General features: G+C 48.2%; 1 long non-coding RNA gene across 1 annotated transcript; it reads right to left on the bottom strand.

Moving 5' to 3' along the window:
• Nucleotides 1–2,401: 2,401 nt before the first annotated feature.
• Nucleotides 2,402–5,606, bottom strand: LOC125943100 (uncharacterized). Its single transcript, XR_007465550.1, has 3 exons — nucleotides 5,451–5,606; nucleotides 4,304–4,442; nucleotides 2,402–2,533 (listed from the first exon to the last, which is right to left on the bottom strand). It is a non-coding gene; the product is annotated as an uncharacterized LOC125943100 (long non-coding RNA).
• Between the last annotated feature and the right edge of the window lie 11,701 nt (nucleotides 5,607–17,307).

Here is a 17,307-nt window from a genome sequence, read left to right as displayed (position 1 = left end):
GTCCCCACAAATAACCCGCCAATTTAGCTGGCGGCGGCAAGTGCCCTTACAAAGGCTGTCACCACCCTAAAACGGCGTTGCATGTAGGCTCCCTACGGCATGTTAAAGCCCCTATATATAAAAAGTAGCGCCATTCTTAGATCTTGCCGCCACCGCGCTCACCCCGGCGTTGTCACCTCGCCGCCTCCTGTCGCCCCAGCCTCCTCCGCTCCCCCATTGGCCAATCCATGCCACGTGGAAGCACGTGTTGCGCTTTTGTAAATATTTTAAAGACGATAGTCTTTCTAGAGGAACTTAAACGCTGAAAATTTGGTCTGTCTGTCTGTCTGTCTGTCTTTCTGTTTGTCTGTCTGTCAACGATTCAGCCACCCGGCCAAAGTTGGACCACTTGCTTACCGCCCACACTACTTAAACTGGTACGGCTGTTCATACTTGTGAACGTTATCGATCAAAAAGTAAATATTACGCATATCTGAGGCGCAACATCACTAGGTAAGTATTAGGAGGTGTGTTCCTTTAATAGAAAATACATAGATACGTAACTCTAAAGACCCTAGTTTCTTAAGCTGCGCTGAAAATGCCATGCTATGCGCGCCGACGAACGACGTCTGCCACGAAGGGAGGGAACCCTCTGCACAAGCTCGTGTTTCCCCGACTGCGCGCCGACGAGCGCCCTCTGCCATGGAGGAAGGACACCCTCTGCACAGGGTCATGTTTCCCGATGTATTGCCAGATGGCGTCCATGTCTCACGCAGCGCGTCCTCAATTTTATCAATGCCAGCCAGATGTGGCCGATTCCGCCGCCTCAATTTTATCAATGCCAGTCAGATGCGGCCGATTCAACATAAAGGAAGCGCTGTCTGAGGCAGGGCAAAACATAAATGGCCGCTTGATGAAATACAACCCACTCTACAAGACATGCCCAGACAACGCAGGGAAAAGACCGACGACCAAATTGCAGCGGAGAAGCGCCGGCGTGCCGACGCTCGTCGTCTCAAGCGTGCCCAGGAAACGTCCGAGCAACGAGCCGAAGCGGCTAGCGCAAGGAGCTTGGCAAGCGAAAGCGAAGTGCCTACAACCCGGTTTGGAACGGCTCTCGACCACGTCTTCCAACGCGGGCTAAAGAACGTGGAAGTACTGAAGTACGCCTCCTACTTCAGCGTACACAGACCTCTGCTCTGCTTGGTTGCCAATGCGTCGGACGACGAGGGATGTCATGGTGACACTCAGTGTGCCAGTGGTACCAGTGCCACTGTGGAACGTGATCGTGCCTCACACCCTGGCGTCACCGGAGACGGGAAGGCGTCTACTTCGGCGCACCAGTAGTACATGCGCACAGCCATTGACCCTTCCACGCAATAAAATACATTCATGTCTCACAAATGGTTCTTCTTTGCAAACTATCATGCTATACAGTACACCACACGCGACCGAAACATTGCTGACATATCGTGGAGGTACGAACACATGGCATGCCAGCAGTGATAATGCGGTAAAATGAAATCTGTTCAAACAAACCTCCATTGCATTTATCATGCCAGGACGGAAATGGTACGAGAACAGCATCACGGGTGGCCGCGGATGAGACCAGCACTCATGTAGTACGGCCGGCAGAAGACTACCGTCTTTCGACGACATTTGCAGCGAAGCACGCAGATACGCGGCCATTTTTTCTTTCCAGCGTGCTCCGACTGCCATTCTCGGGCCTGTTAGATTAGAAGAGATTGAATACAGGGTAATAGCCGTTGTCTGTGGCCATAACTCACTAAACATGAAGGCAATGAAGAAGTTTTTGCCAAAGCCAAAGCTTAGCCCTGCTTACCCACATCCGGCAGGCCCAGCTCGACCAGTATTTTACGTGTTAGATGCTGTGCATCTTTTCAAATGCAGAAGGAATAACTGGCTCAACCAGAAAAATGCTGGGACTTGCTTTTTCTACCTACGCTTTCACCTTTCGAACAACCCAGCTAGCACAAAAGCGATAGAAAACTGCTTCCATACCGATTCGCCAAGACTAAATGAACGTCTGAAAGACGCACTAAAAAATCCGTGCAGTCCGTTTAGAAGGTGATAAACGGTCGTATATCGTTGCTAATGTCCGGCGGATATGACTATTGCAAGAAGTTCTAGAATCCTGCTTAAAGTAGTTTCGAAAAATCCTGTCTTGAAATGGGATTTTGCAAGACCATTAGAAGCATTTAAAAAATACAGATTGAATCCTGCTACAATCAGGATTTTGACATCCGTTTTCTTTCACCCTCCCCTCTAGCGCCCCCCTCGTCTCCCTTTCCTTCCCTCTCCCCATGCCCGTGCGGCGTTTCGCCGGCCTGTGGCATGCAGGTTTGCGCTTGTGCAATACACGAAACACATAAAGCAATAACATTTTTTATTGCAAGTAAACACGACTAGACAAGCTAGCAATCAACATTAAATGAGTGCCTCCGAGTAACGTCCATTACAGGTATCGACCTTGATAAACCTGGTTTCGAACAGGCTGCTGGGCTGTAGCTCCTTAATTCAGCAGGTCTTCTTACTGCAAAAACATTAGGCATGTGTAAAACGTATGTTAATTGAAGCACACTTTTCTTAGTGAACGTATAGTTTTTCAATGCACTGGCAATAAGCACTGCAATATATCTTGGCAATGGGCAGCACTACAATATATTGGTCCAAGCACACAGTTTTCGAGCATTCCACCTTTAACATGGTTCTAACATTAACCGATCACAAGTGAAATTCCCTTCTGTTGCCTTGAAGACACACTTTACATCTAACTGAAGGTGTTGCATGTACAATCGCCAACCAGTGTAAGTGTCGGCTATTTTGCTAGCTTTCAGGAGGCTGTTGTCTTGACTAGTTGGCGACTGGTAGATGACAGCAGCCTCCTAAACATGTGCGAAGTAGGTGCCAATTAGCATTCAAAGAAAGGAATAGATAATGCATTTCTGATAATGTTGTACGAGAAAAGAGGTAAGTGCGGCTCTGCAAAGGCACAGCTTCAGTGTGACAGCATTGTTACACCACCCCAATTTTATTTGCCACAGATCACATAGCCAATTCAGAAATGGCGCAGGCTTGAGTATATACCTAAACACCAGTCTATCAAACACATCGCATACTTCAAATTGAGCAAATATATTGCGATTCCTTAAATAATAAAAGACAGCAGACGAGTGCAACCTTGAGTAACAGCGACTATTTGCAGTACGGCTGCTTCAAGCATATACAGTAAGAACTTCAGTTGCTTGTAATTAAACCATTAAAATGTTGCACGCCTATGACTTGCCTGTTTGAGAACCTCCACACAATAAATAACATTGCCAAGCACTTGTAAAGAATTTTTTTTACAAAAACAGTGAGTCATCCACACACAAGGTGGGAACATAAGCCGTAATTTTCCACCCAGTTTCACTAACTTTGACCTTGGTGACATTTATAGTTACGCAATGGGTTAAAGGTTAAGCTCGTGCAGTTTATAAATCAATTGTGATCTAGAGTGCTTGCATATGCAATTTATTGCTTACACCGAAATGTGCCCACACACTAAAACCCACACATGGCGCGCGGCGACGATTTCATCGCCGTTGCACTTTATACGGAATATCACGGCGACGACGACGGCGGCAAAAATGCGCTTGGAGTGCCCATATAATTTCTATCGCAATAAAAGAAAAAGAACCGCGGCGTAAATTTCTCTCTCTCAAATGGCAAGGTCGCCGTTACGTCGTCGCGCCGTAACACGCGTGTTCGAGTCGATGTCTCAACGCTGCGGCTGCGACGCCGAGGGAAGCAACGACGCAGGCCCAGTCCGGCCAACGCTCGCTTCAACGGCAGGAAAAGAAAGGGAGAGGGTTAAGCTGGCGCCGGGCCGGCGGCGGGCGCGCACGGAGACAGTCGAAGGTGGGGGAGCTACGAGGGAGTTGAGAGGGAGAGTGAGGGGAGCCACCGAAGCGACGGGGTCACCTCTGCTGAAGCCAAATCAGCTTACCTGACGCCCTCCTCCCTCACCTTCGACATGTCCGCGCGCGCCCCGCGCCGCCCGCTCCCTACAGCATCGTTTTCTGCGAGCGTTGGCCGACGTGGGCAGTCTCGTGGCCCCTACTCGCCATCTGCTTGCGCGCCGTGATATATAATGACTCCATTCGTACGTCGTGCTGTGGTGCACGAATACTTCAGAAATAAGTCCTTCCTTTAATTCGAACAAACTTTCGGGCTCCTTCGAGTTCGAATTATCGAGATACGACTGTATATGTGTCACGCTGAAAATTTAATTTGTACGACTTTAATATGAAATAACAATTACCTGGGTTCTTGGAGTTCAGGAGTTTCGTGGTGGCCCTTTGGGCGGCGGCGTTTTCGTCTGCCCCTTTCGGCACCTGTAGAGGGTACATGATCGGTGTCTTCACCCTCACGCGCCTTCTCTCTTGCACGTAGGTATGTGCCTGCATACTGGGTTACAAAAAAAAAAAACTCTTTATTGTTATGCTGATAAACTCGGAGTATCTATGTTTATAATGTAACAGCAGTGCCTATTACAACTGTATATTGGAATTTTTCTTTTTTTAACAGAATTTTGTTACTGCACAGACTTGCAAAAAGAAAACGCCAGTGCGACCTCAAAATTTATTTGTTGCATGACTGAAGCCAAAAAATGTTAGGTATCCTAAAAAAAGATGCTGTAAATAGCTACACTGTCGGATTATGTTACAAAAAACAAGGCAACAGTGCACTACATACAGGGTGTTTCATTTAACTTTAGCCATACTAAAAATATGCAAGTGCCACGTACCAGGACAGAACCAAGGTAATGTTGGAGATACTCAGATTATTCTTTGCATTCCGCCTAGTTAGATAATTAGTTCTAATTAATTGATTAACTTCTCACTTACTATAGTTAGATGAAAAGTGTCAATGAGAAGACTGTAAAGCAACATGAGAAACCCCTGATACCGCTTTCTGTTTCTCAATATGAGCTACATAAAGTGTTTTTCCAAGTGTGAAACATGCCTGCCAATACACGCAAACTGCCTCGAGCGGCCAGTCGTTCGGCAATTTTGCGTGTATTCGCGGGCATCTTTCACGCTCGGAAAAACACACGAGTGATCTCGCACAAGAGCGTTGACGGAAGAATTCTGTGGCTACGCGAAGATCGTAGCACGTCTCATCATTCTGCGCCAAACGGGAATGTCATCGTCATCCTAACGATCAATGGTCAACGAAACGTCACAGAGGTAATTTTAGACACCTTTGGCAAACCTGAATACGCACACAATAAAAGAAACGTACGCAGACGTAAACATGCCTCTTAAACAATATTAGAGATTCCAGTTCAAATCAAGGCGCTTTCATTGCGAAACTTCATTACCGCCTAAAACTTCCACCTAAAACTCCCGCCCGAAAACCGTAAATAATTAAACACGACAGGTGTCAAAGTGGCAGTGACTACTTACGTGAGCAAAGAAGATGTGGAAGGCAGTCTGGCGCTCCGCAGTTCATGAACGAATACGCGTCAGGAACTTAACGGCTGGTCCTGACAAAAATAACGGTGAATGTAACGGCGGGTTCAAAAGTTACGCAATCTGGAGGGAAGCTGCGCGGAGAGCGCAGTCAGCTCGGCTGCTCAGACCACAGAACACCCATGCTCAGACTGCATCAGTGCATCGGCGCAAGCGATGACGCCGATGAGCCGTCACGCCACTCCTCGCTTTGTCAGGTAGCCGCTATGATACGTCGCGGCGCTGCATCCTCTTGCGACACACGCTGGTGCAATGCAGAAAAATACTCAGTGTGGCTTCGTACTCGGTACCTGAAGCACAGAAATGCTAGCTAATTTAACTAAGAAAATACAAAATGCGGCTGCTACCACAATGCTAGCGCCACCTTACAAAGATAATTTGAAATAACAAAAGTCGAACTTTTTAATGCCTCATTCTCGGCACCTTGCGGTAGGTAGGTAGGTTCCTAACTCGCTTTATAATACAAAAAAGTGATGTGCAACCTGTAATGGAATCGAACCTCTGCCGTGGGGCACAGCAGCTGGTTCTCTAGCAACTAGACTACGTTGTCTTTTTCTTCCTTTCGGTCAAAGTAAAACAGGTTAACGAAACAGACAAAACGAAAACTGCGACAAACAAAACATTTTACAGTTTGAACCGTTAGTCCAACTTGGCTGACATTGTCATTTAAAATTCTCTGAGCGTTGTCAAGGGATCTACCCTCCACAGGCACTCAGGAACACAGAAATCATGCGTTCTAAATTTTCCTTCAAAGAAAATTGGCAATATTTGCCAGGAGGGACAGATCGCGTTGAAGTGTATCGAGGACTGTTCAACAATGTCCTCGCGTCGATGACAAAATCAACGCCGAAAGTGGTGCTTTGTTTCCGGAGAAGTTCAGAAACTGCGACAAGCGGAATTCGGTGACTTGTGTAACCCACGATGCAAGCCATCCTTGAAATTCCACACATTTACGTGGACAAAGACTTGCCTGATTTTCTACAGATTATGATGCATAGTCCGAAGAACCTCTATTTTCGATGCCCGCGCTCATAGGAGGGTCGTTTTGTGGAACAAAATATTCTCTAGAAATGTCTTGCGTATGTGCTTCTTCATTTTCTCCTTTCAAGGCAAGGTCACTTTCGTGAAAACTGTCCTTGGATTGAGCATCCTCATGTGGCGAGGATACTTCACTAGAAGCATGGTTACTACTTTCATTAACCTACCATGATACTTATTGGACGGTACTCGTGGCAACACGACTGGCAGATATCGGTTCGTCATTAACTCTACGCCTCTTCTGACGGTCTGCAAGGTCAGCGTAACTTTTCTTCTTTATTGTGGACTTCATTATGAGCATAAAGAGCAAGCGGCTGCCCCTTCAGTGCTCACTCACCACAATGCAAACACCCCCGCCTGGGTTGATTGCACTCTCTTCTAACAGGGCGAAGCAAAAGCAAAAACCAACGTCCGTTTTTCCCGCCAAAAAGCAGAACAAAGAAAACAACAACAAAAAAATCAATAATTGTAGGCTGCTAGAACAAGCGATTTTAAACGTCTTCTAAAATCCGCCTTATAGCAAGATTTTTCCATCCCAATTGAATCCTTCTCGATGTTGACTTCTTCAATCTAGATTTTTGACGGTCAAAGCGAAATATCCGTGAATAAGAATTATTATATCTCTTTTGTGCTAGCTGGGAATGATGTTCTTCCGGAATGCAAAATGACGGCCTCGTTTAAGCATTTGAGAGATTTACGTAAAGAGGAGTCATGGCAGCTGCTAAAGTCTAGGTATGGCTTGACATCAAGAGCTCTTAATCCGAGCAACTTGGAACGACAAAACGTCAAACTGGTACTGCCGGCTTTTAATCCGCACGTAGCCGAAGCCCTAGCAGCTCGCAGCGGTAAAGCTGAATTTCAACACGCGGCAGCAACAGCTGATTTCATGAAATGAATTATTCGCTGGTGGAGTTTTGTCAATGTAAATACACCAAGTAAATGCTTCCATCACCCTAATGTTTACGAAGAGCCCATGTCATACCATGCAGGTGACCCAAAAGTAGCTTTTCTCAGTGCTTTTATTACATGGGCTCGACGCCTGGGAGAGAGAGAGAGAGAAACGGAAGAAAGGGGAAAGGCAGGGAGGTTAACCAGAAGGGAAGATCCGGTTTGCTACCCGGCGCTGGGGAGAGAGGGGAGGCAAAGTGACAGGAAAGTAGAGATAGAGAAAGAAAGGAGAGCAGATACACGATCACAATCGGTCACAGGTGGCACCGCACAGTAGCACTTGCAGCACTATAAACATCTGTTCAGGCTACAGCCCCTTGTCCAAGTCTGACGCCTGGGCATTTTATATGCACGATACCGGGGTACTTACCCAGGAGATAATGAGTGCCCTGAGGCTCCCTACTCAATCCTTTTTGAAATTGGTAAAGTACTGCATTAGTAAGCTTCACTTCAAGTGCATCCTACTGGAGAAAGTCCAGACGGATTCCCTTGAGAGTCATTTTGGACAGTACAGGCAGATGGCTGGTGGGCAGTACCATATATCTGCTCAGCATCTTTGTGAAACAGAGGGCAGGATTCGCCTTCAAAGTGCCCTTCCAAAGATGAGCAGCGATGACCTCAGAGGCATAGAAGAGATAAACAGTGCCAGAGATGCGGCAACACCTTTTAGTGTTCATATTAGCGCGGCTGACCTTGATGAGCTCAGAGGAGAAATGCCAGTTATTGGTTATGTTCAGGGTATTGTGCACATGCTGCAATGAAAGTTCTCAAGTGCGAAAGCTGCGAGGGCACTTGGTCGTTACTGGAAATGGAACCGAAACGGAAGAGGACATCCATTCCTTAATCACGCAACTGGACCGAGGTGGCCTCAAATTTCCCTCTGCCTTTGTGATTACAATAGTCATGCACAAGGAGGTTGTAGTTACAAAGCTTATGGCACAAGGCACATCCACAGAGTTTCTCCATAGGCCGTAGCAAAGGAATGTCGTTCAACCACTGACACTGGACTCTCTGCCGAAGATTGAGGACATAGATAAATGTGAAAATGGGCACACCTACGAGCTCCTTGTCACATTGATTGGAAACTGTGCAGCAAACAATGCTTAACAACCTGAGCAAGCAAAAGAACGATCTTCTACGCATTGGAAAAGGACAGAATGCAAAAATCAGAAACGCCCAAATCTTTCAAGCAGAGTAATTTCCCACACATCGTGCTCTACAAGTTTATTCCTGCCAAATTTCACTGGGTGTATTTTATTTCACAGTCCTGACGTGATTTGTTTGGTATACTTGCGCCTGTTGTAGTGCAATGAGCCTTGTCTCTGTTTATTTTATGCCTATTTTCTAGCCCTCAGCTTAAATGGCCGTGCATAGCTTTTAAATCTCTTTTTACATGTTCTTGGCATTTCAACGTACTGTGCTCTTTTTCTCATTGAACTGCCCGAATCCCTGCTGTGGTAGTTGAATGACCCATTTTTGGTACCTTGCAGCTGTGTATGCTTTTCTTCTGCACTTTGTATACAAATACAGTATTGTGCAATTCGAGTTGTGTGTTGGGATTCCTTGGACATACTTCTACCTGTAGCAGTAGAATAAGTAGCTTTGTTTGTGTCACTAATTCATCCTACTGCAGTCCCCAATTTAGTCACCATTGCGTTTTATCTCTTTTGATTTTTTGGCATGTCTTTGAAAGTACAATGCAATGTGCTGTGTGTTATGCCATTGAAGTGAAGCCTCCTACTGTGATAAGTGAATCGTGTATTTTCCTTGCAGTTACAATTTAGATGGGAGTATGCTTTTCATGTTCCATTTTTTGGGCATTTTTTCGGCACTACTGTGTGTTATGTTTCGTTGTCTTTCATTAAACTGAGACCCACACAGCGCCTACTGGGACTGATGAATAGAAAGAAATTAATCTGCGATTTGATGTACTGTGTGTGCGTCTTATTGGTGCAACAACTTGTTTTCTCCGCCAGTCATTCATGCTTTTGTGCTGCGCAGTTTCTATGGCAACCTGTTGCGTCTGCTGTACTTTTGACATATAATCAGCATTACAATGCAGTATCTTTCGCTGTCTGTTATCTATTTGAGCCGCGAACAGTGTGAACGTGGACAAATATGTATACCTGCAGACAGATGGCGTCTGGCTGTGATAAATAAATAAATTATTCAATTCGTGATAGCCTTTATTTTTCGTTAGCCTGATCAATCATGAGGACCTGGCGGTCGAGGAACCTCGTCTGAGGCAGAAGTTGCAGTGAAGTGGGCGCGCGGCAAGCGCTCACGGTTGGCGCGGCCGTCGAGCCATGGTCGGCCGGTGCGATGTGACGTCCTCGACGTAACATCACGTGACGCGCAGGCCTGAAAAGCTGCCTAGGAGGTGCTGGCCAAGTGCGCAGGTGCCATTGCCACACTCGTTCGCCCTCTCTCCCTACCCGTCTCCATTGCCGCAGCGCTTTCGCCACACTCTTTCCCTTTCTCCCCACGAACGCGCGAGACGTTACAACCACAGAAGCCCAGACCACGTGTAAGAGCCAGCGGAGCCCTGGACTAGGGGCCCCGACCATTAGCGATGCCCCATTGGGGCAAGACAAAACTATATTTCAATTAAAGTTTGTCTATCTACCACGTGTACAATCCTGTCCAATCGTATCGTCTCCATTCCCGTCCACGCACCGTGATAAGGACGTAAGCCGCCCAGGATAGTCCCCGCCCCCTCCGCTTGGAACGCATGCAGGGGATGCATACGCGGGCCTGGCTGTAAAAGTGCAAGACACATTCAAGGAACGGCACTTAGTTGTGTTTATGGGAGGAGCAACTGAAATACTGCAGGGCAGGGATCGGAAAGCAAATAGCTAAAGGGCTTGGCGTACAACGAGACCCGTAGGTAACGTCTACCTTACAGAAGCCCTTGCATTCAAAGCGAATGGAAGCATTAACCGGTCAACAGGCGAGATAAAAGATGTTTGGAGTATTGGTGGAGGAAAAAAATTCACCGACGATCACGATACTCCCTAATGCGAAATTGTGAGCGCAGCTCTTTAGGTGTTCTTATTTCGCGTGTCAATATTTTGCATTATGATAATATAGTGACACGATTTATTTGAGGAAGACAACACTGTGAGGAGCGTAGCTGGCGAGGACAATCTTTCTCGTGTGGCATATTGCAAATGGAGTGAAGTCTAACGTGACTGCTTCGGTAATCGGGATATCGCGAGAGGCAGCACGTGGGTTTCACGTGTGCGCGATTAACATCAGCCGCCACAGACAGACCTCCGCTAATGCAGCTCTTTGTTTCCATACAGGCGACGCGCGCTGCTCTGGCGCCATATGGTAGCCATCGTCGCCGCACAGCCCGTCTGGCGCGGCACTACGCACGCTTTTCTTCGCCCAATTTCGTTCCACCAACGATAAAATCGGCTCTTTGTCGCGGGCAAATCGTGCCACCAGTGTCAGCGGCGACAACGCCATTGGGAGCGTCACACAGAGCCTTAGTCGTAGCCTCTCGCCATCACCCGTTGCAGGAACAGTGATACCCGTCACGCACGCTAGTATCGCGGACTGACTCAGCAGCTGACGCTGCTGACCAGCGTAGCCCTCCCGACCTCATGCCGCCTTGCACCCCACCCCCCCATCTTTAGCGCAGGTGAGATCGCCCACGCGGCGGCAACTCAGCGCATGCGGAGGCCGTCTCCTCCTCCACTTTCCGCTTCATGCTTTCTTTCATCTCTCGCTGCGCTCCGCGTTCGCTTTCATCTTTCTCTGTGTTCGTTCGCGCGGTTATGAGGTCGTACGACGCGAAGGCACGCCGAAGCTCAGTGAAAGAAGGGGCACCTATACTCGTGGACAACTTTCTGTGGCAATGAAGGGCGCGTGGATGCTGCACATGTGCTACCGCGCCAAGTAGTCCGTTAGCGTTTGACAGTGCTTTTGGTTGCTCGGAACGGACGCTAAATCGACGCAGCTTTCACGTGCGACGGTTTCCCGTTTGCGCAGACGCGGAAGGGAAAAGCCACAAAATAAGTAAACTTTTACGCTCAGTAGTGTGTTCTGTCTTGTTTAACTGTTGCTAACAAACTGTTTATGTTTTCTCTTCCCCCGCCTAAACCAACGTGGTTTAAAACTAGGGACTCTTTTCAGAAGCGCTCTCGCTTGTGCGCGCTTTGCCTCCGTAGCTTTCCCTTCATTGCCACAGAAAGTTGTCCGCGAGTATAGGAGCTGCGCTCTAAAGGCAGCAGAAGTATTGATAACACCGGATCCGTTACAGGCATAGGCATAGGTAACAGGGATTGTGTGCACAATGTACACACATATGCTTATTTTAGGCAGGTAGAAAAGATTAGTGCATAGGCAAAATGCTAGACTGATAAACATGTATAGATTACCTAATTAGCTCAAGCAGGCTAACTGACTATTTATCACCGCCCTGTTTGGAAGGTCATGCCAATAAATCCTCATCATCATCGTAGAGATGTGCAAGTTTACCTAGAATAACCTACTGAAGCTAGTGCATCGTGGTGTCTATGTCTCCCTTTTGACCTTGTCTGCTGGGGCAAAGAATGTTATCAAAGTTTGAGACATATCACGATGAGGGATTCAGTGGCCATGTCGACCTATCTGGTTCATGAATAGAGAAACACTATATAAATAAACACCTCTGAAACAGGAAAATATGAACGTTTACAGCCTGGTGGTTTTAGAAAAGGCAAGAAAGAGCAAGCGAAAATAAAAAAAAAACAATCGCGGAGCACGCATCACGTATCGTGCATGCACAATATTTATTCAGGTCAGTTTCAGAAGGTTGTTTTAGTCCTATGTTATGCTGTGGATATCAACGGACCATGCTGCAATCGGCTATCAGGATGATGGGTCAGCTGTGAAAAAATTCGCAAACCCACGAGAGACTTTTCTCAAATTATGTCTTCGTTTAACAGCCTTCATATTGCTTGAAATGTGCTGCTTCATACTGCTCGGTAGAAACGCACGGTTTTCCCTGTGCATTCTCTAATACTGAGCTGTCACAATGAGCGCTCGCATCATCCGTACATTTGCTTTTCGGTCCCACACCACTATACCAGGGTTGCTATTTTAATTCCAAAACCTGCCAGATGCAGCCGCCAAAGAGTCCGAAACCTTTGCTGCCAACCTGCACAATGTGAGCAGCTGGCTGTGACGGTCATTCCCCGCTGTGGTTGCTTAGTGGCTATATTGTTGGGCTGCTAAGCATGGGGTCGCGGGATGAAATCCCGGCCAAGGCGGCCGCATTTCGATGGGGACCACCCCTGTACTTAGATTTAGGTGCACATTAAATAACCCCAGGTGGTCCACATATTCCCACTACGGCATGCCTCATGATCAAATCGTGGTTTGGCACGTAACATCCGAGCATAAGCAGCATAAGCAGTCGTACGAAAAAAAAGATATGCAAGTGCTATATGTTTCTAAACCGTTGAAGCGAAAGCCTCATTGCACACTTAGCACACTTTCTGTCAGGATTAAGATAGGTTAATGAAGAATCGTGGCAACTATCCATTGGAGCACACGACATAACTCACCGAAATTGCCGCACCTATTAGTAGTGGGCCAGGGCCGTTAGCGCCTTCGCAGAGGGAGGGGCAGTATGGGAACGCTGGCATGGTGAACGGCGTCGCAGCCAGCTGTGGAAGAAGACGACGACGAACGCGTGAGCAGTGGCCCAAGTGCGTCTCTGTGACCCCGTGATGTCTGCAATCAGGGATGCACTAGGCCCACCCTTACTAAGCCAAAAGCGTGGAGCAGCCGTGCCATCTATCCTGCCAACAACCGCGCACGTCGCTCGCCCGCACCGTCTCTTATCTCCACACGGCTCTGACCTTTATGCGCTGTGCATTCGCCGCTCAGTTTCCGTTGAAGCGATAGACCGCACGTACTTTCGCCTGCTGCGCTTGCTACCAGCGTTTTGACAGTCGTTGTCTCCAGTCATTCAGTCTGATCTATTCATGATTGTTTGTGCGCGCTCACACCACGCTTGTTCATTTAGTTAGTAATAGTCGGGCCACATTTTCCAACGCACGCTACACATGCAATGCTGCCCGGATCGGCAGTGCAGCGCTACAGGTGTGTCCCTTCGCACGCGCTGCCCACGGGAAGCGCTTCTCATCAACACCACCGCTTCACACGCGCCTTCTCGTGGTCATCGAGTCTCTCTTCATATCGGTCTACTTACGCCGCAGCACACCTGCTTTCTTAATCAGCTCGTGTTTACTACAATTCATATTGCTACCAAAGCCGCTCACCTTACTTCGTATGACATTGCTGTGTTGCTATCGCATTCATTGCTTCGCCCTTAGGGCGAAACTGTGACAATTTTCTTTTCAAAGCCACTAATTCACGTTATTTATAGGATTCTCTCTGAGAAATGTGACGTCATTCGGAGCATTTGTTGACGTGATTTTATTCTTTGCAGCGTCGGCTATTTTTCGTCACGGCGCAGTTTCGCCAAGGTCACCGCCATTATAGACACCTAAGCCTTTCACCTTAAAACGAGCTTACCTTACCACGGGCCCGTGCGCCTGAGACCAGGCGAACGCTTTCTGAGGAGTCAAGTTGCCGAAGAGGGTGGTGACGTCCCCAATCAACGGCAAACCTCGTGGACCTGGTGGAAGGCGTGGTCCTTGCGCGTTGTTCGCTTCCGCATTGGAGCGACGGTGCCAGGTAAATAGCAGAAACGCCAGTATGATCACCGATGAGCATGCAGCCATTGCCTCCAAAATAAAGTCCATGCGTGCATCATCTGGCGGCTGAGTGGTATCCTGCCGACGGTCAGAATCTATGCAGGTGACTGTGTGCTGAATTGTCCGATTACAAGCTCTGATTGCGAAAGCGTATTACTAATGGATATTAATACTACTGTGCTTGGATTCGATGAAACCCTGAATGCTATATATCAAGTTCCCAGAAAGGAGTAAGACGTACGTTATTATTGGTGTTTCTGGTGTTTCGGCTGGTAGACGAGCCTTCGTCAATGTGGTTGCCTAAGGGTCCCAACTTACATTTACTATATATCTTGTGGAGTAGGAATCAAGCTGACCGCGTAGAAGTCACTTCAAAGAAATGAGACTGCCGTAAGTTGGTATTCCACACTATATTTTGTACTTTTCGGCTGCTGGATCAGCCTTTGTCAAAGTGCTTGCCTATGAGTAATCACTGCTGCAAAGGCTGCTCCACAAGAAGAAACGTCACAAATATACTGTGCAATAACAACGTAAGTTGTTTTCCTTCCTTTGAAATTAATCCTACAAGGCCAGTGTTAGGCCGCTCATCTCTCGAACATGCAGAATGGGCGGTGTAGGGCTGCATTATTGTTTTGTATATATTTTCGAAGTGCCGCGAGTGGCCCACGTGTTTTATGTATAGGGAGGCGTCCACTCCCCAGCAACCGTATCTGTTTTTGAGGGGTCAGACGGCCCGTGTGGTGTTGTGTGACGAGCCGCTGCGCTCGCCTGGGGGCGGGGGGAGGGCGGAGCGGCTTCTGAGAATGGATTAGGAGAACGCGATCTTGCGCGCACTGGATTGGCGCCGCCGAGGTTTAGTGTGGCGTAGCAATGTTGACCACGTGCTGCGTGTACGGCGCGGGGGTCCATCCCCTATGCGTCCGGGCGGCAACCACGTGGATCTTGTTTTGAGCGCTGGGAAAAATTCGCGTGGTGTCGAGTGACAACTTACAGTGCGCGACGTAAAGGGGCGGTGCGCATGCAAGGATCGCGTTCGGAGAACGTCCTCTTGAGAACACCGAGTGCGGATGCCGCCAACGCCCATATTTATTCCACGCGGACAAACATTGAGGGGGCCACGGGAGCTGCAGCTCCCGAGCCCCTCGCTGGCTAGAAACACCGCCGAGGTTTGAGATCGTCTAGCAATAAATCGTACGTACGTGGTGTGTTTTATGAGTCCTTCACTGACCACGTGAAAATAGGAGAGGGAAACAGAGTCGTAGGAAGGAGGAAAACAGAGTTGTTTTCCAATACATTTACTTTTAACTGTAAGCCCATCCCTTTGGGTTGTGGCTTAACAAACTTTCATCTCTCATTGGCTACTTCTTCTGTGGGACGGGCGAACGGCCCTACCGCCCCTTTTCTTTGTCTATTTCACCTATAACAATCCAGACGAAGTGCTGCTACTTAGTCTAGGCTGTAATCACTAAACCTGATAGATCAGTAAGATTCCGTGCGATGCAACGCTAGTCTGGGCCGTGACCACTTGGTGGTGGAACAGTGAGACTCCGTTGGTCGAATGTAGTGACAGTTGTCCTAGGCTCTAACTTAAAGGGCCCCTAAAACACCTCAGATATTGTTTGAACATTTCAAGTGAACACGCGCATCGAGTCAGAATGCCGTCACGATCAACGATGCCAAACGCTGCAGCACTACGCGCCGCGGGCGCGCCACAAAAAAAAAAAAGCCAAGATACTTTCCGAGGGCAAGATTATACCCATCATCCCGAGGGCGAGAAATGCGAGAGCACACCATCGGTTTCTCTGGCTCTTTTGCCGTTTTATTATCGGCAGAGCACTGAGCCATTGCGATCTCTGCGCGACACCACATGAAAGGACACAATCGAGTCAACACTGTGCCCCTGAGCACAAGCGCCTTGGGCCATTTATACAGCCCTCAACACTACACACACGAGGCATTTTCTGGCTGTTTCCCGCGAAGTCAACGTTTTTCGAGCCACGCAACACGCAACCAAACACCGTAGAGCGGAACAGGCGCACGCGACGATGCATGACCAAAAACGAACTATCACGGCCGCATGTATCACGGCCGCATGTATCACCATGCCGTTTTTTTCTTATTTAATTAGTTTTGTGCTAAACTTGCACTTCCTCGCTTGAAACGGTTTAAAAAGTGGCAAATGCTGTTTATGTACGATGCCATTTTATTAACAGCATTCGCTCTCGTCCTCTCCTGGCCTTTCCAGTATCCCCAGCGGTCGTCACGATGTCAGCAGGGTGAATCTGGTGATGTCAGTGGCGATGACGATGCCCATTGGTCGAACAAGAACCTACGACTTCTGGTTTGGCTGCTATCACGTACGCGTGCTCACTGCTCTTCCCCGTCGTTTTGCTCGCTTGTGCGCCCTTGCGAATCGGCAATTACAGCCCGCAACGCAAGTGACAAATCGCTCGCATTCCAACACAGTCGTGCTTAGCGGTCGGATTATCTGCGCGAGCAGAGTGCGACAGTATTGGCCTTTCCAGACGTGCGCGCAACACAGTGTCTATACAGTGTTGCCAGGTTTTGCTATTTATAGCCAAATTGGGCTACAGGAAAAAAAGTTTTGGCGTCGACGTGGACGAGTTGGCTATGTGGCTATATTTGGACTACTGAAAATCTGCGACTTGGCTTTGTTTGGCCTATAAGTGGCGCCCAATTCGCGCTCCAGAGGTGGCTCTGATAGGGTAGAAGCAAATCTCGAAGACTATGTTTTAGCTGGCTGAGCCGGCCACGTGGCTGTGCGTGTGTACGTGCGAGAAATGACCCCCCCCCCCTTCCTTTCCCTCTCTGCGCCGTTGTCTGAGCCGGTGGCTTTGATCTGTGATGCAGTTAAACTTACACCCCGCTTGACCGTTATGCACCCGATCCCCGGGCATCGGGATTACCCTGGGAGTAGTGGGTTTTTCACAGTACACTGTACTGGGAGAGCAATAACATGGGGTCGGGGCCGTCGGGCGCCGACAAGCACGAGTGGATGACACGCTCCATTGTGTTCATGGACATGTCTTCTGAGTGAAGTATCGCGCCAGGCACAGCTTTCGACTTACTTC

Source organism: Dermacentor silvarum, chromosome 2 (assembly GCF_013339745.2).
Source record: "Dermacentor silvarum isolate Dsil-2018 chromosome 2, BIME_Dsil_1.4, whole genome shotgun sequence".
Lineage (NCBI taxonomy): Eukaryota > Metazoa > Arthropoda > Arachnida > Ixodida > Ixodidae > Dermacentor > Dermacentor silvarum.
Note: the sequence above shows the minus strand (reverse complement) of the source record. Positions and strands in the feature narration are given on the sequence as shown.